The following is a 24,322-nucleotide window of genomic DNA, read 5'->3' on the forward strand; positions in this document are numbered from 1 at the left end:
AGTTAAACGTTTATCCGTGTCAACCTGTGCAGATTGTTTTGTTAATAACTTTAGTTGCTTCACAGTGTATGGGCATGTGAATGCCTCATGGAGGGATTTTCTCTGTCCAGGTGCAGTGGAAATCTGAGCTAAATGTAAGAGAAGAATGATGTTCGTGGATCTCTGGGTGCAGGGGTGGGAGGAAGGGGTGTCGGCAGCATTTCAATGCATCCGATGTTTAATCACTTGTTCTCAGACTTCTCATGTTACTCGCTGCATCACCGTGCCATGCCAGGCACCACATGGTCAGCTTTCGGTGTGGTCTCCAATTCTGCCTGCACGATGACAGTGCAGTGACTGGCACGAGCCATCTCTCAGTATGGGTTCCAGGTCTGGCTGCTGATACAGCGCAGTGGGAGGGAAATATAAATATTTGTCAAAGAGGAGAAGTGCTTTTGTCATCCCCCAATGTTATGTACCTGTCTCACTGCAGTTACTATCCCCCTCTCACCATCTCCATTTACTGGTGTCCCTGTCTCCCTGCAGTTGCTGTCTCCTTTCTCACCATCTCCATCTGCTGGTGTCCCTGTCTCACTGCTGTTACTGTCCCCTCTTACCATCTCCATCAAGACGATGCCACATTCTCCTTGGTTTTAGTTTTAGTTTAGAGATACAGCACTGAAACAGGCCCTTCAGCCCACCGAGTCTGTGCCGACCATCAACCACCCATTTTATACTAATCCTACACTGATTCCATATTCCTACTACATTCACACCTGCCCCTATATTTCCCTGCCACCTACCTATACTAGGGGCAATTTACAATGGCCAATTAACCTATCAACCAGCAAGTCCTTGGCATGTGGGAGGAAACCGGAGCACCCGGAGGAAACCCATGCAGACACAGGGAGAACTTGCAAACTCCACGCAGGCAGTACCCAGAATTGAACCCGGGTCGCTGGAGCTGTGAGGCTGCGGTGCTAACCACTGCACCACAGTATATCTGCAGGTGTATCCGGTCCTTTCACAATCTGATAGACTCCTCCCCCTGAGGTGTGTTTTGCAGATATCACAGACTGACAATTTCAGTATGAGACATGGGTGATGACAGCAACCGGTTGTCAGAGAAACTTGAAGCACACGCACAGAATGGTGTAGGTTTAAGATACTTGGGTCAATTCCTTGTGTCTGCGAGGAACTGATCAATCCTGGAAACAGTGGCACTTACACATGAATATACTTAAAATTGTAATACTAACCAAGGAACTTGCAGTAAGCACTGATACTCAGCTATTAACTTATATAAATTATGTTACACATGCAAGATCTCCTCAGAATTTCGCTTCAGGGAATGTCGTATGCAAATAGAGATCTGAGGATCTGTCTGCCAACACTGTCATTTTCTGGGATCCCAATTAATAACCTGACACTCGGGCAAACCAATAAACATTGACCTTAAATCAGAAAGTGTGGGAAATACTCAACAGATCTGACAACATCTGAGGAGACAAAATTAGCATTTCAGGTCTGTGAACTTTCAGCAGAACAGGGAAAGATGAGAAATGTCATAGTTTATTTTTTGAAAGTGAAAAAAAGGGGTCAAGAAGAAATAAAGTTAAGATGTACGATAGGATGTAGGGCAGGAGAGATTATGTTTTTATTATTATTCATTAATGGGGAGTGGGCGCCCCTGACGAGACCAGCATTTATTGACCATCCTTGATTGCTTTTGAGATGGTGTGAGTTGCCTTCTTTAACTGCTAGTCCTGGGAGTGTAGGTGCACCCATAGTGCTGTAAGGAAGGGAGTGCTAGAATTTTAACCCTCCTGCACTCTCATTGAACCATGGTTGATCCCACGGCTTGCTGGTAATGGCAAAGTGAGAGATATGCCGTGCCATGAAGTTACACATTGTGCTCGAATATAATTCTGCTGTTACTGATGGCCCAAAGCGCCTCATGGATACCCAGTTTGGAGTTGCTAGATCTGTTTTGCAATCATTTTAGCATGGTGGCAGTGCCACACAGCACAATGGTGAATATACCTCAATGTAAAGACAGGACTTCGTCTCCACAATGACTGTGTAGTGGTCACTCCTACCAATACTGCTATTGACAGATTCATCTGCATCAGGTAGAATGGTAAAGACGAGGTCAAGTAGGTTTTTCCCTCTTGTTGGTCCCCTCAGCAGCTGCCACAGATGCAGTCTCGATGTTGTGCGCTTTAGGACTCAGCCAGCTTGGTCAGCAGTGGTACTACCTAGCCACTCTTGCTGATGGACATTGAAGTCTCCCACCCAGAGTACATATTATGCTCTTGCTGCGCTAAGCGTTTCTTCCAATTGGTATTCAATATGGATAAGCACTGATTCTTCAGCCAAGACGTGGGGGAGGGTGCATGCAGGCGAGGTGGCAATCAGCGGGAGGTTTCCTTGGCCATGTTTGATCTGATGCAATCAGAAATCATGGGGTCCAGAGTCAGTGTTGAGGGCTTCCAAGGCAACTTCATCCTGACTGTCTACCGCTATGCCACCAGAGTCGGTGGACATGTCCTTACAGTGTGACAGGACATATCTGTGGATGATGATGGTGGTGTCTGCGACATTGTCCGTTATGTATGATTCCATAAGTATGACCAAGTCAGGCTGTTGCTTGCATAGCCTGTGGGACATCCCTTCCAATTTTGGCACCTGCCCCCAGATGATACGAAGGAGGATTTTGCAGAGTCGACAGGGCTGTGTTTCCAGAGCCGAGGTCAATGCTGGATGGTTCTTCTGGATTCATTCCATTCCTTAGGCTTGTTAGTGGTTTGATACAACTGAGTGGCTTGCTAGACTAGCTCAGAGGACATTTTATGAGTCAACCACATTGCTGTGGGTCGGATTCTACTGTCGGCCAGACCGGGTAAGGACAGCAGATTTCGTTTCGTAAAGGACTTGAGTGAACGAGATGGAATTTTTTCAACAATCGACAATCGGTTCACGGTCACCATTACACTAACTTTTAATTCCAGATGTGTGAAATAACAGAGATAACACAGAATAAAAGGAAAAGGGAGTGCTAAGAGTTGTAGTAGAAAGACATAGTATTATTCCAGAGAGGGTATTAATTGCAGTGCAATGATAAGCTCTGTCCAAAAGGAAAAGCACGCCAAACTGACACATGGTTAAAAATAAAATGAAATCAAATAAATTTTTAAAAAACTAATGGCAGTCATGAACTGAGATCGTTGAACTCGATGTTGAGTCCAGAAGGCTGTAGAGTGTCGAATCAGAAGACGATTTGCTTTCTTCGAGCTTGTGTTGAGCGTCACTGGAACACTGCAGGAGGCCAAGTACAGAAATGTGGGTGTGAGAGCAGGGTGGTGAATTAAAATGGCAAGTAATTGGAAGCTCGTAGTCAAGCAGCAAATACAAGTTGCTACATTCTGTGGTGGAAAACTACTTTGCAGAAAGGAAGCCCTGCATTGTTAAAGGAACAGAATCATATTGCCTCCAGTCTCTGAATATTCTCTGCCTCAAGACTGATTCCTGTTGCCTGTTATATTTTAGAAAACCCAGATAGCTCAAGAAAGTTTATATTGCGAGACAGCTGCTTCAAAATCCAAGTAGGCCAGTTGCTACATCCTTTGCTGAAAGATCTGTGTGACGCCTGCTGCAGACGAATTGCCTTGAACACCAAACCATCACAAACTGTTCATTGAACCCGCCTGCAGAGATTTCAAGTGGCATCCGACTATTGGACTCAGGGACACCTCACCGACCCGGGAATATCTGACCAGAATATTTTGACCAAGTTATTTTATTATTCTCAGGAAACAGTTGGAAAGGGAAAAGCCTTTTCCCCCGGTTAACTGGTGTTTTCATGTATATTTGTGTGTGCATAAGAGATAGGAAGATTAAGAAGTTATATCATCTTTTCATCTATAGATTTGATTCATTATTGTTTAAGATTTAGTTTCTGAAAATTGTTAATTTTGTAATCTGGCTTGGTATGCTATATTCTGCGGTGGGGGGGGGGGTGCAAATAAAGTGTTTAAAGTGGGTGTTTTTCTGGTTGCTGGAAAACTTTACGAATATGTTGTGACCTGTGGAGTCGTGAGACTGAATCAACTCTTGTCGTATCAGTATTCTAAATTGAAAGAAGTACAAGTAAATCATTGCTTCACCTGGAAAGATTGCTTGCAGCCTTGGATGATGAGGAGAGGGGAGGTCAAAGGTATTACACGTCCCGCAATTGCATGGGACGGTGCCATGCAAAGGGAACAAGTTGGTGGGCGATGGAGGAGTGGGCCAGCGTGTCGCAGAGGGAATTGTCCGTTCAGAACGCTGACATGAAGGGGAGGGGATGATGTGTTTGGTTGGTTGCATCACGCTGGATGTGGCGGAAATGGGGGAAGAAAAAATCTTGGACGTGGAAGCTGCTGGGTGGAAAGTGAGGGCAAGGAGATCCCTGAAACTCTTCTGGGAGGCAGGGGTAGGAGTGAGGGTGGAAGTGTGGGAGTGGGTTCGACAAATGCAGACAGATGCCTGATCTGTAAATTCATTGACATTCACACTGACCCCCCAGAAGATATAAGCAGACTCCCAGAGATCCTGTTCAATTACTCTCAATTCCATGGAATACCCGGAAATATCGATACACAATCCCAGAACCGTCTATATTTCTAAGAAAATCTGGAGACATCAATATTTGGACATCGAGTCTCACCAGGAACACCAGCATCAGCGAGTCGGATACAGCACACCGAAAACTGCAATATATATCCCAATTTCAAAAGACAGTATATGGTCGTTTGACTATACACATTGAAGCTCGGAGATCATACTCTTCCAAACTAATCTTCTCAGACGTTGATCCCTTCTCTCCCTCCCTATAGAGCGGCTGATACACGGCTGTCCCTGAATTGCTACTCTCTTGGACGTTTTGCGAGAATGAGATTGCAATGAAAATCTGATTCATAGCAAAGAAATTTAATTGGGCCTTATGAAAAACGACATTCATTACAGCCACTAAACAAACATGTTCAGCGAAAGACTTTCATCTGAACACGATACACACACACATATATATATATATATATATATATATATATATATATATATATATAGACCACAGAACACAAAAGTCCGAGTGCATCAAACCTGTGTCCTCAGTACCTTGCTCTCCGGCAGCGAGGCCTGGACAACGTCTGTCAGCCAAAAGCGATGTTTCAATTCATTCCATCTTCGCTGCCTCCAGAGAACCCTTGGCATCAGGTGGCAGGACCGTATCTCCAACACAGAAGTCCTCGAGGTGGCCAACATCCCCACCAACTAATGGTACAAGAACCACAGGACACAGATTGTAGGCTTTGGGCAAGAGATACAGGTGAAATATTATTCAGAACTTTTTTTTGCAGCGGGTGGTAATGATCTGGATTCTGCTGCCCACAAGGGTGGTGAAAGCAGAGACAACCAATGATTTCAAATTGAAATTGTACAGTAAAGTGACGGAAATAAACTGGCAGGTCTATGGGGATTAAGTGGGGGAGTGGGAATGACTGTATAGCTCCGTGCAGAAACAGCATGGATACGATGAGCCGATATACCATCGTTAAACTGCTTCACTCTCTATCCTACTTTTCATACACTCCTTAAAACGTTCCTCTTTGATCAGGTTTTTGGTCATTTGTTCTAATCTCTCCTTTGGACATTTGATCAAAATATCCCCTGTCTTCGTGCCATCTTTTCTTTGATAATGCTCCTGTGAAGTGCCTTGGGACAATTTGCTACCTCAAAGCTACTGTATAAATACAAGCTGGTGTACTGTGCAATGGCTGCTCCGAACTTGTCTTCTGTTGAAGCCTGTAATTCCACTGAATTCCAATTTTGCATGTGTTAGTCGTTCCCCACTAGCTTACCCAAGTATCTGTTCGTCACATGTGAGTCGTCGAACTGAGTGGTTGCCGGCTGTTCAACTATGGAGGCATTGACTGCCAATTTTGCATCTGAAGCCCACGTATGCCCTCTTATTGTGTTGCAAGGCTTGTATCGCATGGTGTGTTTCCTCAGTGTCGAAGGTTGTGGGGTCAATATGAGGGTATCTCATTTGGGTTAGTGTCTATACCATTACAGTCACATCACCAGTACCCAGCTACCCCACGTCTGCCACCCACATCTCCTCTTAGAACACTGTACTTATGCTGGGGGTAGAGAGACGTTCGGGGAGTGGTTTGTTTAGTAGTGGTGGTTGGGTGCTGGATGCTAATACAACTTACTTTGTTGTTAAAAGTCATCAACCTGCTTCTTTGGCAGGTAACTGGCACCCACATGAAGGCCTGGACAGCTCACTTTTCACAGTGCTGTGCTCTTCTGTACTAACCTTCTGAGCTGGCGAAGCAGCACAGGGAGTCCACACCAGTAGTTTTGGCCCTCTTGGCATCATATGCCTTGAAAAGTGCAGAAAGAGGTTTAACTCCACTGTGAGCAAACGGTTCGCTTCCAGAGTTGGTGTAACTGGAACGCTCCAGCAAGTACACCAGAATTAGAGCCCAACTCTTGGCGATCATATTTACGAGAGGGAATGGTAAGAGCACTGTGCAGGTACACCCCTGGTTGCGTTTTTAATCTCGTCACGATTCACTGGTTCCCCAGGGCCCTGTGTTTAAACTGCGACTATTCACTCTGCAGGCTCCCCAGGCTCTGTGTTTAAACGTGACATAAATCACTGTGCAGGATCCCCCTGGCCCTCTGTTGAAACATGTGACTATTCACTGTGAAGGATCGTCCCGGGCCCTGTATTTCGAATTGTGACTATTCACGGTGCAGGTTCCCGCTGGGCCCTGTTTTGTAATTTGACACGAATCAGTGTGCAGGATCCCCCCGGGCCATGTGATTATTATTGTGACTATTCACTGTTCAGATTCCCCTTGGCCCTGTTTTTAAAACTTGTGACTATTCATTGTGGATGTTCCCCTGGGCCCTGTGTCTAAATCTGGGACTATTCACCGTGCAGCTTCCCCCTGGGCCCTGTGTTTAAAAATGTGACTATTCGTTGTGCACGTTCCTCCCCAAACCTCAGTTTAAATTTGTGACTATTCACTGTTCAGGTTCACTTCGGCCTTGTTTTTTTACAATTGTGGGTTTTTATTGTGCAGGTTTCCTCATCACGCACTGTGATTAAACTTGTGACAATTCACTCTGACGGTTCCCCCGAGCCCTTTGTTTAAACTTGCGACTATTTACAGTGTAGAATCCTGACAGGCCCTGTATTTAATATTGCGATCGTTCACTGTGCATGACCACCCTGGGCCATGTGTTTTGATAGTGTAAATATTCACAGTGCAGGTTTCCCTGGGCACCGTGTTTCAACTTCTGACAATTCACTCAGTAGGTTCCCCTGGGCCCTGTGTTTAAACTTTTGGTTATTCATATTGCAGGTTCCCTCTGGCCCTGTGTTTAATCTTGTGACTGTTCACTGCACTGGTTTCCCCCGGCCCTGTGTTTAATCTTCTGACGATTCACTGTTTAATCTGAAGTAGTGAGTCGAGATAAACGGGGCATTTTCAGGTTGTCAGGCTGTAACTAGTGGAGTGTCACAATGATCATTGCTGTTGCTCCAGCTATTTACCATCTATATTCGGGACGTAGACGAAGAAAGTGAGTGCAATGCTGCTAGATTTGCTGACGATACAAAGCTAGGTACAAATGCATGCTGTGAGGCTGAGACAAAATATATGTAGGCAGTTTAAGTGAATGGGTAACAAGGTGGAAGCTGAGAAATAATGGGGATCTGTGAGGTTATTCACCTCGTTCGCAAAACAGTAAAGCACTTTTTAAAGTGTGTGTTCTGACGGCGCTTCTACATTTTTGTTAAAATGTTTTGGGGACTCGTGTATTTTGCAATTGTAGGATTGTATTATTTGTGGAAATTGAAAATGATTCTATGGATTTACTTTTCATTTTCCTATTTGAAAACAACCTTTACTGGAAGCCACCTGTCTTCAGATAAAGACCCAGCAGAGGCTTTGTGACTTGGGGGAGATTTTGTCCAGAGAACTGACAGGTCAGGATTTCTGGGGATCTGGAGCTAGACCATTGAGATATTGCTTTTGGTTTCGCTTTAGACGGTGTCTTCGGGGTGTTAACTGTTTTGAAGTCAGCTGGAGAAAACCAGCCAAGCAAGCAGTCACAATAAGCACCCTGTTCCATGTCTTGTAGATGTACTTTGAAGCGAATGTAAGAGATCCATAAATTGACGTTGCATTCCGACTGAAAGGCCTGCCAGCAACCCCTGCTGTCATATTTTTCTTGGAAAGCCTATCAGACTGATCTTCAACGTCGCCTGGAAAGAAACCTTCTAGAAATGTCCTACTGACTGCCATCTGCATGCATTTGTGACACCAAACCAAAAAGGGACAGTTCTTCCTCTTCTTCTTCCTCTCTTCTTCAGGAATTACTGAGCATTTGGCCAAGGAATTCTTTTTGTTTGTCAGAGAGCTCGAAAGAAAACATCTCTATTTTTAAAGTTAACCGTTGTGTGTGTGTGTGAGTGAGAGAGAGAGAGAGAGAGAGAGAGAGAGAGTGAGGGAGGGAAAGAGAAATGGGGTGAGGGAGGGAAAGAGACGGGTAAGGAGGCAAGAGAGAATGGCTGAGGGACCGAGAGACACACACAGTAAGGGAGAGGGTGAAGAATAAAATGTCTCAAAGAGAAAGGATGGGCTCGAGGGACCGAACGGCCTCTTCCTCTCTTCCTCAGGGCTTTTTAATATTACATCCTGAACAAAACAAGGTTATGATGATAATGTTTAGCAAATGAAATGGAATTAATTAACAATAGTTTCTCCTTTAAAATTATCACTCTGAATTCACAATTTTACTTGTGTGAATTTGGGCTTGACAGTTATTTGGTGTTTATTAACATCGCTGAACAAATAAATATTGGAAGATTCAATTTCACTTTGTTCCCATCCTTGTTCAAACACCTCCTGACTCACTCGAAGGTTTAAACCGAAGGAGCAGTTCTGGTGGTGCAGGGTCCCTTTAAGATGTTGGGACTGACCCTCTCCATGTTGCCCCCTCCCCCTACCCCACTCGTGGTCACAGCGCTGGGTCACGGGTTACAGACTGTCAGTCTCTGGGACTGTCCCATTACCTCCTGACCCCAAAGACAAGAAAAGGAAAGCAAAAATTATCCTGCTCCCTGTGAAATCAGATTGACAATAAATTGAAGCCCCGAGAGTGAAATATAAAAGGCGAAAAGAGAGATTTTGATGTTTCTAAAAACATTCTTTACACAGAGGGATGTGTTTGTGTTTATCTTTCCCAGTTGGTCAATGTGAATATATGTGTCTCTGTGTGGGTTCTCTCTCTCTCTCTCTCTCTCTCTCTCTCTCTCTCTCGGTCAGTGGGAATGGCTGTGTCTGGCTGTGGATTTCTATGTGTGTGTGTGTGTTTATCTGGACATGTCAGTCTGCCTGTGTGTATTTGGCTGTCTTTCTGTCTGTGTGGGATAGGACACTGAAGGAGAGTCTTTCATCCAATGGTGACTTTATGGGTGGAACTGAGGAACAGAAAACGATCTAAACCTGGAAGAGGTTTTGTGTATAGACCCCCTGGTCGCAGTTCTGAGGTGTCAGATTGTATAACTGCACAAATTAGGCAAGTGTGTAACAAAGGCAAAGTCGTATTAGTGTGGGATTTTAACTTACACATAGATTGGCAGAGGCAGACTAGCATCTGTCAGAAAGGTAGTGAATTTTGGGAATGTGTCTGGGATACTTTCAGACAGCCATGTGTCCTAGATGTAACAAGGGGAGAGGCAATATTAGATTTAGTTATGAGTAACTAGACAAATTTAATTAGCAGCCTAACTGGCGTGAATATTTATCAAATAGTGGTCACAACATGATTGAAATCAAGGCATCGTTTGAAAGTGAAATGCACGAATCAGCTGCTAGAATTTTAGACTTGGGTCGGGCTGACTTTACCAGGATTAGACAGAGACTTTCCACAGTAAACTGGGAAGATCTCTTTCTGGGTCAAACAACTGAATAACAGTGGAGAATATTGAAAGAAACATTTAACGTAATACAGAGCGAGTATATACCCCTGAGAGGAAAAAGCTCCACTTCATAGAAAAAACAGCCATGAACAACCAAAGAGATTAGGGACAGTACAAACGTAAAAGCAAGGGCTTACAAAAATGCAAAACACAACACAGATCCGGCCGAATTGGATAGACACAAAGACCAGCAAAGGGTCACAAAGCAGCTTAAAGGAGTTACTGAAAGAGATGATGAAATGAAACTTTCAAGGGACATCAAAATCAATAAGAAGAAATTTTATAGTTACATAAGGGGAAATCGGGTGGTCAAGAGCAAAGTTGGCCCACTAAAAGCTGAAAATGGAGATATTGTCATTGATAATGCAGAAATGGCAGACATGTTGAACAATTACTTTGCCCCACTATTCACAGTTGAAAAGGAGGATAACTTACCAGCAATCCCGAAAAATTAATAGCCGATAGGTGCCAGGGACTTAATACAATTAACGTTCAGTAAAACATCAGTAACAAAGAAATTAATGCAACTAAACAGTGGGAAATCTCCAGATACTGATGGTTTCCATGCGATGGTGTTAAAGGAAGTAGGTGAGCACGTTGTCGATACCTTAACTATAGTCTTTCAGAGTTACCGGGATTCAGGAGTGCTCCCTCTGGGCTGGAAAGTTGTACATATCACTCCATTTTTGAAGAAGAGTGAAAGGGGGAACCAAGGAAATTACAGATGAGTTAGCCTGACATCTGTGGTGGGCATCTTGCTGGAGTATTTAATCAAGGATACCGTGACTGGACGCCGAGAAAAATTTCAGTTAATCAGGGACAGCCAACGTGGATTCATGACGGGAGGTCATGCCTGACAAATCTCATTGATACTTTTTTTAAAGAGGTGACTAAGGTACTGGACAGGTGAATGTCGATGGATGTTATTTAGTTTAGTTTAGTTTAGTTTAGTTTAGTTTAGAGATACAGCACTGAAACAGGCCCTTAAGCCCACCGAGTCTGTGCCGACCATCAACCACCCATTTATACTAATCCTACACTAATTCCATATTCCTACCACATCCCCACCTGTTCCTATATTTCCCTACCACCTACCTATACTAGGGGCAATTGCTAATGGCCAATTTACCTATCAACCTGCAAGTCTTTGGCATGTGGGAGGAAACCGGAGCACCCGAAGGAAACCGGGTTACATGGACTTTCCAGAAGGCATTTGATAAAGTCCCACATAAGAGACTGTTAATTAAGGTAGACACCCAGGGAGTTGAGGGCAAATTATTGACATGGTTAGGAAGCTGGTTGAGTGGTCGGTGACAGAGAGTGGGGATAATGGGTAAGTATTCCCATTGGCAGGATGTAACTAGTGGTGTCCAACAGGGACCTGTGTTGGTGCCTCAATTATTCACATTATTCATTAAAGACTTGGATGATGGCATCGTAAGTCACATATTCAGACTTGCTGATGATGCGAAGTTACGTGGCATTGTAGAAAGTTTAGATGATAGCATAAAGTTACAAGGAGATATAGACAGACTTGGTGAATGGAAAAAAAACAGTGGCAGATGGATGTCAATGTGGGCAAGTGTGAGGTTATCCATTTTGGACCAAAAAAGAATCGAGCAGGGGACTTCTAAATGGAAAGAGGTTAAGCACAGTGGATGACCAAAGAGACTTGGGGGTTCAGGTGCATAGATCTTAAAAATGCCACAAGCAAGTGCAGAAATTATTCAAAAAGGCTCATGGAATGCCAGCCTTTATATCAAGAAGACTGGAGTATAAAGACACAGAGGTTATGCTGCAGCTGTACAAAACTCTGGTTCGACCCCACTTGGAATACTGTGAGCAGTTCTGGGCACCACACCTGAGGAAGGATATATTGGCCTTAGAGGGAGTGAAATGTAGGTTTACTAGAATGACACCTGGACAACAGGGGTTAAGATACGAGGAGAGATTACACAAATTAGGCCTTTTCTCGCTCGAATTTAGAAGGTTGAGGGGTAATTTGATCGAAGTCTTCAAGATATTCACAGGAAAAGATAGGCTAGATAAAGATAAGCTATTCCACTGTTCGAAAATTCTAAAACGAGGGGACATAGTCTAAAAAGTAGGGCCAGTCCATTCAGCGGAGATGTTAGGAAGCCCTTCTTCACGCAAAGGGTGGTAGAGGTTTGGAACTCTCTCCCACAAACAGCGGTTGAATCCAGAACAGTGGTTAGCTTTAAATCTGAGATACATTTTTGTTAAGTAAAGATATTAAGGGATATGTGCCAAAGGCAGGTATATGGAGTTAGGCTGCGGATCAGCCATGATCTCATTGAATGGTGAGACAGGCTCGAGGGGCTGAATGGCCTAATCCTGTTCCTACCTTCCTATGTTCCAAAAATCTCTGAATAAAGATGTTTCATCTTAACAACTCCTATGAATATACCGAAATAGCCTGCACAAAATATCAACCAGTTGTTTCATTATACTTGTCAGAACAAAAGTGCCTCTCTCAAATGCGGCCTTTCTTGGGTTTATCTGGGTTGATGATGCAAAGATTGGTGGGACAGCAAGCTGTGACGAGGGCACAAAGAGACTGCAAAGGAAGATTGAAAGGTGAAGTGAGTGGGCAAGATATTGGAAGCTGGAATATCATGTGGAGAAATGTGAGGTTCTTCTCTTCGGCAGGAAGAATAGAAACACAGAACATTTTTCAAATGGTGATAAACTGTTAAATGTTGGTGTTCAGGAAGGATGTACTTGCCTTCGAGGCGAGGAGAGAGAGAGAGAGAGTGAGACATTGAGATGGGGTGAGGGAGAAGGCCAGTATTAAATGTCCCAAAGATACTGTGCAGGGTGCATTATAAAACAAAATCTGACACCAAACACACATCAGGAGAGATTAAGGCTGATGACCAAAAGCTTGGTCAAAAAGGTTAGTTTTAAGGAATGTCTTTAAGCAAGAATGAGAGGTAGAGAGGCAGAGAGGTTGTGAAAAGTAATTCCCGAGTGTTAACAGGCAGCGGCATTAGAACATAGAACATAGAACATAGAACATACAGCACAGAACAGGCCCTTCGGCCCACAATGTTGTGCCGATCCTTTGTCCTCTGTCAAGGACAATTTAATCTATACCCCATCATTCTCCTTTATCCATATACCTATCCAAAAGCCTTTTGAAAGTCCCTAAAGTTTCTGACTCAACAACTTCCCCGGGCAAGGCATTCCATGCCCCGACCACTCTCTGGGTAAAGAACCTTCCCCTGACATCCCCCTTATATCTCCCACCCTTCACCTTAAATTTATGACCCCTTGTAACGCTTTGCTCCACCCTGATTACTGGTAAAGATTTGTTAGGAAAGGGTATTAATATTTACGGAGCCGAGACAGCTTGATGTGGACAAGAAGCAAATCAGCCATGACCTGATTGAATGGTTGGGACATGTCCCAGGGGCCGAATGGCCTCCTTCTGTCTTCCTAAGGGTTTTATTAATATCACTGCGAATGCAATGTTGGTTTTCTGTTTGAAAAGTGCTGACAAGGTCGGGGTTCTCTCTGGTCTCCCATAAACCCTCCTGCCAGCCTTGGAACGACTCATTGATTCATGTCGAAGGGAACCAGTCAAGGGTCCTGGTCTATATTTGCTGAGCCTTCCAGTCTCACTCAGTTTCTCGTCTATATTTGACTGTACATCACCCCTACTGTACCTTCACTCTGTATCCCATCCACCTGCCAAATTAGTCTAACCACTCCCACCCCCAAACGTCACGAGCAAAACTCCCAGCAAGGATGTTGGTCCCATTGCAGTTCAGGTGCAACCCATCTAACTTGTACAGGTCCCACCTTTGCCAGAAACAGACCCAGTGGTCCAGGAAACTAACGCCCTTCCTCCTGTCATGCATTCATATGCTCTATCCTCTTATTCCTAGACTCACTAGCACGTGGCACTGGGAGTAATCCAGAGATTAGAACGTTTGCGGTCCTGCTTTTTAATTTGCTACTAAGCACCCTAAGTACTTGTTGCATCACCTCATCCCTCTTTCTACTTATGTCGCTGGTAGCAATGTGTACCACAACCTCTGACTGTTCACCCTCCCCCTTCATAATGTCTTGCAGCCGTTCCGTGAGATCCTTGGCCCTAGCGCCAGGCAAGAAACATACCATTCTGGCGTCACTTATGCGGACACATAAACGCGTGTCTGTACCCGTTACGATAGAATCCCCCATCACAATAGTTCCCTCACACTTTTTCCTACCCTGCTGTGCAGCTGAGCCACCGGTGGTGCCACTGACCTGGCTTTTGCGCGTTCCCCTGAGAAGCTATCTCCCCCAACAGTATCCAAAGTGGAACATCTGTTAGAATTGGAAATGGACCAAGGGGACACCTGCACTATCTGCCTAGTTCTTCTGCTCTGCATGTGGGGGTCACACAATTCCCTTTCAACATGAGCAGTCTTTACCTGCAGTGTGACCACCTCCCTGAACGTGCTATCCACGATGACATCAACCTCGCAGATGCTCCACAGTGTCCCCAACTGCCGCTCAAGATCCGAAACGCGGATTTTGAGTTGCTGCAGCTGGAGACACCTCCTGCACACGTGTTCACCCTGGACATTGGAAGTGTCCCTGACTTCCCAGATCGCTCAAGAGGAGCACTCCAGGTTGCTGAGCTGCCCTGCCGTAACTTACCCTGAATTTATACCCATAAATTGCCCAACAATTAGATTATTTACACAAAGGACCTTGGGTCCCGAAAAAAAAAACTACTATATTAAAACAAAACTGTAGACCTTTCCCTTTCCCTTTACTTTCCAACCCAGCTACTTGGAGTTATTCTCTCACAACAGTTACGCATTCTTGAGCATTGAAGAAAGTTTATTATCGAAGACAATATTTAAAATGCTTATTTTTTGTTTCAACTATCGACATTCCATTTGATTCCAGGCCTTGCCATGTTTTGTTTTTCTATTCATTTGATTCCTCCAATAATCGTCGCTTTGTCTTTGTCTCAGCTGTTGTTGCACTTCTAAATCCCAGTGGTCATACTCAAATATTTTCTCTCCTATTTGCTTGATGTAAGTTAGGTTAAATCAGAAACTGGATTCTCTTATAACTCAAATGACTTATTGCATGTTGCAACAAAAAAGTTGCCTATTTAAAGATAAATGCAGCTCAACTGATTTTACCCCACATTAACACATTTATATTGTTGATGGATGTTTAATTGTGAATCCCAGGAAAAGTTACAAACCATTTACTAATCATGTTACCATTCACAAAGTATGACATTGACTAATTTCTTTCTTAATGAGTCCACTGATTAATTATTATGAGGATTAAGTAACGTTAGTCATTTTAAAACACCATTCCAAGAACCTCCAATTCCCCACAGGACAAAATCTGCCTCCTCCTTCATCTCATTATTGTTGTTGACCACTCGTTCTCTTCTCTAGCTCATGCGTGGTGTGATCTGCACAAAGTATGCATGTTCTTACCTTCTAAAATATCATAACCCCAAATGACTGCTGATGATGAAGAATGTTATTATCTGTTAAGACGTCATTGACACTCCTCAGATTGAAAACTGTCACCACACCTGCTGATCACCTCACTCGATGAAAGTCATTATCCTTTCACAGGAGTGCTGTTAATTCCTAAACTATTATCATGTAAGTACATACAATTAAAACAACAGATAATGCTCGCTGGCTTATTATTTACCTCAGATACCCCTTTACTGTTGATAGGAAACGCACCGAATCATACTGATTTATTTTTCATCTAAGTTTCCCAAATTCAAATAATGGTGTCATCAGTTGATAATATCTTTCGTTTATTTATCTTAAAAAAAGGTTTTCCTCAATATTCAGCAACCACCTAGACAGTATTCCCACTAACTTTTTTGAAAATTACACATGTTTATATCCCTTTAAACTCAGGTAGACTTCCTTCAGAGTGCTTGGAATAGCAACACATATTAATTTATTTATTATTGATTCAAATGTCATAAACAATTATTTCCATGTTTCATGGTTTCAGATGAATTTATCAGAGACACTAATGTGTTCAGTTGTTATGCAAGCTGACCACAAATAATTACAAAGACTTTCTCTGGAAAGATAACAAATAGAAACAGATGTATGAATGAATTAATGCCAATTCCTGACTTTTTAAAAAAAGAAGGCCAAGCCTTCAGATCAAAATATTAACATGCTGTCATAAATGTTGCAGAATTCTTAAGCTGCTGGAGTTGATTGATCTCTGTGACCATATGGTCCACTTATTTAGAGAAACAAAGAACACAAGGTCCATTCGGCTTGCAACCAGATGAGTTCCTTCTGTCCAGATATATGTGGTAATTTAGAAACAGTAATTATCACAAAATCCTAGGTGGATACAAAATTGACTTTGTGGCAGGAAACAAAGGGTAATTGTTGATTGGCGTCTTAATGACGGGAAGGCTATTTCCAGTGACATTCCGGGGAGCTCAGAACTGGGTCCCCTGCTTTTTGTGGTATAACAATGATTTGGACGTAAATGTAGGGGGCATGATCAAGAAGTTTGCAGACCAGACGTAGATTGGCTTTTTTGGTAGATAGCAAGGGGGATAGCTGTAGGATGCAGGAAGATATTGATGGTCTGCTCAGATGGGCACAAAGTGACAAATGGTATTCCAGCCAGAGAAATGCGAGGTGGTGCATTTTAGGAGGTCAAACAAGACAAAGGAGGACACGATAAATGAGAACATACTGAGAAGTGAGGGACCTTGGAGTCAATGTCCACAGATCCCTGAAGGTAGCAGGACAGGTCGATAAGGTGGTTCAGAAGGCATATGGAATCCTTTATTTTATTAGCTGCAGTATAGAATGTAAGAGCAGGGGGGTTACGCTGGAACTGTATAACTCATTGGTTCGGTCACAACTTGAGTACTGTGTGCAGTTCTGGTCACCTCATTACATAAACGATGTAATTGCACGATAGAGGGTACAGAGGAGATTTACGAGGATGTTGCCAGGACTGGAAAAATGCAGGCACGAGGAAAGATTGAACTGGTGTGGTTATTCTCCTTGGAACAGAGAAGGCTGAGAGGAGATCTGATTGAAATGTACAAAATCTGAGGAGCCTGGATAGAGTGGAGGTGAAGGATTTATTCGCCTTATCAGAGAGGTCAGTGACGAGGGGGCAGAGCTTTGAAGTGATTGCTAGAAAAATGGAGGGGAGATGAGGACAACATTTTTTCACCCAGAGGATGGTAGTGATCTGAACCTCACAGCCTGAAAGGGTAGCTGAGGCAGAGACTCTCTACTCATTGAAAAGGAGTCTGGATATGCACCTCAGCTCCCATAATCTGCAGGGCTATGAACCAAATGCTAGAAGGTGGGAGTGGAATAGGTGGATCCTTTTACGGCTGGCTCAGCCAGGATGGGTCAAAGTGGCCTCTTTCTGTGCCTTCGACATTTTATGCTTTTATGATTCCATGGTTCTTGGAAGCTTCAAATACTAAATTATTCCTCTTCTCCATTGATATTCGTTCTGTGCTTTTGACCAATCTTTTATATGGTAATTCAAATGGCATCTTATTTACAGGTCTTGCGGATCTATGTCTGGTTGTTCCAATTATGTATTCCTTTCCTTGAATGAAAACAGTTGGTCAAGTAACATACACTGACACCAAGAAACAAAGACATACACTGACACCCAGTAACAAAGACACACACTGACACCATGTAACACAGACATACACTGACACCCAGTAACACAGACACACACTTACACCAAGTAACAAAGACATACACTGTCACCAAGTAAGAAAGACATACACTGATACCCAGTAACACAGACACACACTTACACCAAGTAACAAAGACACACACTTACACCAAGTAACACAGACATAAACTGACACACAGTAACAAAGAAATACACTGACACCATGGCACAAAGACATACACTGACACAGTAACAAAGTCATACACTGACACCAAGTCACAAAGACATACACTGATACCCAGTAGCACAGACACACACTTACACCAAGTAACCAAGACATACACTGACAGCAAGTAACAAAGACATACACTTACACCAAGTAACACAGACATACACTGACACCAAGTAACAAAGACATACAATTACACCAAGTAACAAAGACACACACTTACACCAAGTAACACAGACATACAATGACACCAAGTAACAAAGACATACACTGTTACCCAGTAACACAGACACACACTTACACCAAGTAACAAAGACATCCACTGATGCAAAGTAACACAGACACACACTTACACCAAGTCACACAAACACACACTTACACCAAGTAACAAAGACATACACTGACACCAAGTAACAAAGACATACAATTACACCAAGTAACAAAGACACACACTTACACCAAGTAACACAGACATACACTGACACCAAGTAACAAAGACATACACCGTTACCCAGTAACACAGACACACACTTACACCAAGTAACAAAGACATACACTGATACCAAGTAACACAGACACACACTTACAACAAGTAACACAGACACACACTTACACCAAGTAACAAAGACATACACTGACACCAAGTAACAAAGACATACACTTACACCAAGTAACACAGACATACACTGACACCAAGTAACAAAGACATACAATTACACCAAGTAACAAAGACACACACTTACACCAAGTAACACAGACATACACTGACACCAAGTAACAAAGACATACACTGACACCCAGTAACACAGACACCCACTTACACCAAGTAACACAGTCACACACTGACACCAAGTATCAAAGACATACACTGATACCCAGTAACACAGACACACACTGGGCGGCATATTGGCACAGTGGTTAGCAGCCTCACAGCTCCAGGGTCCGGGCTCGATTCTGGGTGCAGCCTGTGCGGAGTTTGCAAGTTCTCCCTGTGTCTTCGTGGGTTTCCTCCAGATGCTCCGGTTTCCTGCCACATGCCAAAGACTTGCAGGTTGATAGGTTAATTGTCCATTATAAATTGCCCCTAGTATAGGTAGGTGGTAGGGAAATATATAGGGACAGGTGGGGATGTGATAGCAATACGGGATTAGTGTAGGATTAGTATAAATGGGTGGTTGATGGTCGGCACAGACTCGGTTGGCCGAAGGGCCTGTTTCAGTGCTGCATCACTAAACTAAATACTGACACCCAGTAACACAAACAAACACACGCTGACACCCAGAAACATAGAGAAACACTGATACACAGTAACAAAGAAATACACTGACACACAGAGAAACACTGTCACCAAGTAACAAAGCCATACACTGACACCCAGTAACAAAGACATACACTGACACCGAGTCACAAAGACATACACTGAAACCCAGTAACACAGACACACACTGACACCAAGTAACAAAGACGGACACAGACACCAAGTAACAAAGACATACACTCACACCAAGTAACAAAGACAGACACAGACACCAAGTAACAAAGACCTACAATTACACCAAGTAACAAAGACATACACTGATACCCAGTAACACAGACACACACTTACACCAAGTAACAAAGACATACACTGACACCAAGTAACAAAGACATACACTGACACCAAGTCACAAAGACACACACTGACTCCCAATAACAAAGACATACACTGACAACAAGTCACAAAGACATACACTGATACCCAGTAACACAGACGCACACTTACACCAAGTTACACAGACATACACTGACACCAAGTAACAAAGACATACACTGATACTCAGTAACACAGACACACACTTACACCAAGTAACAAAGACAGACATTGATACCCAGTAACACAGACACACACTTACACCAAGTAACAAAGACATACACTTACACCAAGTAACACAAACACACACTTACACCAAGTTACAAAGACATACACTGGCACCAAGTAACAAAGACATACAATTACACCAAGTAACACAGACACACACTTACACCAAGTAACAAAGACATACACTTACACCAAGTAACACAGACATACACTGACACCAGGTAACAAAGACATACAATTACACCAAGTAACACAGACACACACTTACACCAAGTAACAAAGACATACACTGATACCAAGTAACACAGACACATACTTACACCAAGTAACACAGACACACACTTACACCAAGTAACAAAGACATACACCTACACCAAGTAACAAAGACATACACTTACACCAAGTAACACAGACATACACTGACACCAAGTAACAAAGACATACAATTACACCAAGTAACAAAGACACACACTTACACCAAGTAACACAGACATACACTGACACCATGTAACAAAGACATGCACTGATACCCAGTAACACAGACACACATACACCAAGTAACAAAGACATACACTGATACCCATTAACACAGACACACACTTACACCAAGTAACAAAGACATACACTGACACCAAGTCACAAAGACATACACTGATACCAAGTAACAAAGACATACAATTACACCAAGTACCAAAGACACACACTTACACCAAGTAACACAGACATACACTGACACCAAGTTACAAAGACATACACTGATACCCAGTAACACAGACACACACTTCCACCAAGTAACAAAGACATACACTGATACCAAGTAACACAGACACACACTTTCACCAAGTAACACAGACACACACTGACACCAAGTAACAAAGACATACACTGACACCAAGTAACAAAGACATACACTTACACCACGTAACACAGACATACACTGACACCAAGTAACAAAGACATACAATTACACCAAGTAACAAAGACACACACTTACACCAAGTAACACAGACATACACTGACACCATGTAACAAAGACATGCACTGATACCCAGTAAACAGACATACACTGACCCCAAGTAACAAAGACATACACTGACACCAAGAAACAAAGACATACACTGATACCCAGTTACACAGACACACACTTACACCAAATAACAAAGACATACACTGACACCCAGTAACAAAGACATACACTGACACCAAGTCCCAAAGACATACACTGATACCCAGCAACACAGACACACACATACACCAGGTAACAAAGACATCCACTGACACCACGAAACAAAGACATATACTTACACCAAGTAACACAGACACACACTGACACCCAGTAACACAAACAAACACACACTGACACCCAGTTACATAGAGAAACACTGAAACACAGTAACAAAGACATACACAGACAGACACTGACACCAAGTAACAAAGACTAACGGAGACACACACTGACACCAAGTAACAAAGACATACACTGATACCAAGTAACACAGACACACACTTACACCAAGTAACACAGACATACACTGACACCAAGTAACAAAGACATACACTGATACCCAGTAACACAGACACACACTGGGCGGCACATTGGCACAGTGGTTAGCAGCCTCACAGCTCCAGGGACGCGGGCTCGATTCTCGGTACTGCCTGTGCGTTGTTTGCAAGTTCTCCCTGTGTCTGCGTGGGATTCCTCCGGGTGCTCCGGTTTCCTCCCACATGCCAAAGACTTGCAGGTTGATCGGTTAATTGGCCATTATAAATTGCCCCTAGTACAGGTAGGTGGTAGGGAAATATATAGGGACAGGTGGGGATGTGATAGGAATACGGGATTAGTGTTGGATTAGGATAAATGGGTGGTTGATGGTCGGCACAGACTCGGTTGGCCGAAGGGCCTGTTTCAGTGCTGTATCACTAAACTAAATACTGACACCCAGTAACACAAACAAACACACACTGACACCCAGTAACATAGAGAAACACTGATACACAGTAACAAAGACATACACTGACACACAGACACACACTGTCACCAAGTAACAAAGACATACACTGACACCGTTTCACAAAGACATACACTGATAACCAGTAACACAGACACACACTTACACCAAGTAACAAAGACATACACTGACACCAAGTTACAAAGACATACACATACACCAAGTAATAAAGACATACACTGACAACAAGTAACAAAGACATACACTGATACCCAGTAACACAGACACACACTTACACCAAGTAACAGAGACATACACTTACACCAAGTAGCAAAGACATGCACTGATACCCAGAAACACAGACACACACTTACACCAAGTAACAAAGACATACAATGACACCAAGACACAAAGACACACACCGACAGACAGTAACAAAGACATACACTGACACCAAGTATTTTGACACACACTGACACCAAGTAACAATGACATGCACTGATACCCAGTAACACAGACACACACTGACACCCAGTAACAAAGACATACACTGACACCAAGTCACAAAGACATACACTGATACCCAGTAACACATAAGCACACTTACACCAAGTAACACAGACATACACTGACACCAAGTAACAAAGAAATACACTGATACCCAGCAACACAGACACACACTTACACCAAGTAACAAAGACAGACATTGATACCCAGTAGCACAGACACACACTTACACCAAGTAACAAAGACATACACTGACACCAAGTAACAAAGACATAAACTGACACCCAGTAACACAGACACACACGGAGAGCAAGTAACAAAGACACACACTTACACCAAGTAACACAGACACACACTTACACCAAGTAACACCGACATACACTGACACCAAGAAACAAAGACATGCACTGATACCCAGTAACACAGACACACTCTTACACCAAGTAACAAAGACAGACACTGATACCCAGTAACACAGACACACACTTACACCAAGTAACAAAGACATACACTGCCACCAAGTAACAAAGACATACACTGATACCCAGTAACACATAAGCACACTTACACCAAGTAACACAGACATACACTGACACCAAGTAAAAAAGAAATACACTGATACCCAGCAACACAGACACACACTTACACCAAGTAACAAAGACAGACATTGATACCCAGTAGCACAGACACACACTTACACCAAGTAACAAAGACATACACTGACACCAAGTAACAAAGACATAAACTGACACCCAGTAACACAGACACACACGGAGAGCAAGTAACAAAGACACACACTTACACCAAGTAACACAGACACACACTTACACCAAGTAACACCGACATACACTGACACCAAGAAACAAAGACATGCACTGATACCCAGTAACACAGACACACTCTTACACCAAGTAACAAAGACAGACACTGATACCCAGTAACACAGACACACACTTACACCAAGTAACAAAGACATACACTGCCACCAAGTAACAAAGACATAAACTGACACCCAGTAACACAGACACACACGGAGAGCAAGTAACAAAGACACACACTTACACCAAGTAACACAGACACACACTGACACCCAGTAACACAGACACACACTTACACCAAGTAACAAAGACATACACTGACACCAAGTAACAAAGACATACTCTGATACCCAGTAACACAGACACACACTTACACCAAGTAACAAAGACATACACTGATACCCAGTAACACATAAGCGCACTTACACCAAGTAACACAGACATACACTGACACCAAGTAACAAAGAAATACACTGATACCCAGTAACACAGGCACACACTTACACCAAGTAACAAAGACAGACATTGATACCCAGTAGCACAGACACACACTTACACCAAGTAACAAAGACATACACTGACACCAAGTCACAAAGACACACACTGACACCCAGTAACAAAGACATACACTGACACCAAGTCACAAAGACACACACTGATACCCAGAAACAGTGACACACAATTACACCAAGTAACACAGACATACACTGACACCAAGTAACAAAGACATACACTGATACCCAGTAACACAGACACACACTTACACCAAGTAACAAAGACAACACTGACACCAAGTAACAAAGACATACACTTACAGCAAGTAACAAAGACGTACATAGACACCAAGTAACAAAGACATACACTGATACCCAGTAACACAGACACACACTTACACCAAGTAACAAAGACATACACTGATACCCAGTAACACATAAGCACACTTACACCAAGTAACACAGACATACACTGACACCAAGTAACAAAGAAATACACTGATACCCAGTAACACAGGCACACACTTACACCAAGTAACAAAGACAGACATTGATACCCAGTAGCACAGACACACACTTACACCAAGTAACAAAGACATACACTGACACCAAGTCACAAAGACACACACTGACACCCAGTAACAAAGACATACACTGACACCAAGTCACAAAGACACACACTGATACCCAGAAACAGTGACACACAATTACACCAAGTAACACAGACATACACTGACACCAAGTAACAAAGACA

This window comes from Heterodontus francisci, unplaced genomic scaffold (assembly GCF_036365525.1).
Source record: "Heterodontus francisci isolate sHetFra1 unplaced genomic scaffold, sHetFra1.hap1 HAP1_SCAFFOLD_341, whole genome shotgun sequence".
Classification (NCBI taxonomy): domain Eukaryota; kingdom Metazoa; phylum Chordata; class Chondrichthyes; order Heterodontiformes; family Heterodontidae; genus Heterodontus; species Heterodontus francisci.